This window comes from Myotis davidii, unplaced genomic scaffold, assembly GCF_000327345.1.
Source record: "Myotis davidii unplaced genomic scaffold, ASM32734v1 scaffold204, whole genome shotgun sequence".
Classification (NCBI taxonomy): domain Eukaryota; kingdom Metazoa; phylum Chordata; class Mammalia; order Chiroptera; family Vespertilionidae; genus Myotis; species Myotis davidii.
The window spans coordinates 1,949,027-1,950,905 of NW_006299715.1; the positions used below are offsets into that span (position 1 = coordinate 1,949,027).

The window sequence follows — 1,879 nt, forward strand, 5'->3', positions numbered from 1 at the left end:
GGGGAGCAGGCCTAAGCCAGGAGGTGATCATCCCCCAAGGGGTCCCAGACTGCGAGAGGGCACAGGCCGGGCTGAGGGACCGCCCCCACCCCACAAGTGTACAAATTTTTGTGCACCAGGCCTCTAGTATTTTAATAAAAAGCAAATGATTTTATATCTTTCTAATCATAAGGTCTTACTATGGAACAAATTCACACATGCCTGTGCATGCGCACACATGCGCAAACACACACACCTTGTGTGGAAATTTTCTATCCTTCTACTGAACTTTGGCTAAAAGCTAGCTACTGCTGCCAATATATTCAGGGCCTACATCTATTTATCTTCAACATATGCTTTCTATTAAAGTTGCAAAGAATAGGACACAATGATGAATTTTAAATTGCACATTTAGGCAGAAGGTGACTTGTGTAGATAATTGGAATAGTACAGTTTCAAATGCCTTCCCATCATGTTTCTTTCTCTTTGCCTTTAACCAGTAGGTGAAGTCTTTGCTTTTTAATATAATTTTATGTCCAAAAAAGAAAATAAATGCATATTACCATACAAATGTAACATCAATTTAGAAACACAAATTATAAGCTCTTTCATTACATGATCATATGAAATAATATTCAGGAAAATGTTCATCTATAATCTCTTCATTTTACATATATAACATTCTGTGTGACTGCACACTCTATTATATGATCTCATTCTGAAAGAGAGTATTATAAATACAAGAAAAGGGTTAGAGCTAAGCCAAAAGTGAAAAAATTCTTTGACTTTTATGCTATGAAATCTCAAATACTGTGATCATTTTTTGCGTAAATTTCTATAACTAGGAATGGCACAACCAAGCACAGTTCAATAGCCTATCTAGTCTGATATCCTGCCTCTGACAGCGACCAATTCTGGATGCCTCACAGGACAGCCTAAACACATAATGTATATAATTATGTACCACTACGCCATTACTCCAGATGGTGGTTAGATAATATCGTGAAAGAAATGAAAACAAATCAGAATCCTTATCCCTTCCCTACTCTAAAATTTCCCAAAAGGTGATGGGAAACCTCAAAGCACACATTTTACCATAAAATAAGCCAATGCTTTGGTAACATAATGACCAAGAAATGATCTCCTAAAATGAAAAGTCCAACGTAGAAATAGAATCTTAGCTCATCAAAACTCATGATTTGTAAAGGGGTATTTCAATGGATTGAAAAGTATCTAATTCACTCAATTATAATTATATACCAAACAGATGAGCAAATTTTACTAAAGCTTTAAAAAACTCTATCTTTTATCCAACCCATACATTTTGTGATATGTAATACTGTTTCCTACAAACAATATAAAATTTGTATTTTTAACTCTTCAGAGAAATGATATTCACACTTGTTTTGTAATGGTTTTAAAATAAGGCTTGGATTTATTACATGTTCATCTAAGTGTGCAGAGCCACAAAATGAAGAAATCTTGGTTTAGTCATTCAGGAAGTGCTATTTCCTAAACAATCATAGACAAAATAAATACACTCTACTATTAAAAAATTTTGGCAAAGATAATTCTCTTCCTAAGTATACCTGGATATTGATTTAACAATGCTTGTAGTTGGGAAATAGTTTCTGACCTAAGTCTTTCATGGTATAATTTTTATTCATTTTCTCTTTTTCTGTCCTCAAATAAGTTGTAAAATATTAGGTCATATCATAATATTTTATATACTTGAAAATCCTTAGAAAGGACTCCTTTTCCAAGTAACTGCATTGGAGGATGATGAACCAAGTAATAGTCTTGTGCTGCATTGTCTTATAATTTTTATATGCTGTATGTCATAGCGCAAAAGACAAATCTCAAAAACTACTTACCCACCATTTTTACCAAGCACTACTCT

At 33.6% G+C, this 1,879-nt stretch overlaps 1 protein-coding gene across 2 annotated transcripts in view; it reads right to left on the reverse strand.

Moving 5' to 3' along the window:
- The window catches only part of RAB28 (RAB28, member RAS oncogene family), a 66,857-nt gene that overhangs the window by 46,292 nt on the left and 18,686 nt on the right, over positions 1-1,879 (reverse strand). The window lies entirely within an intron of this gene.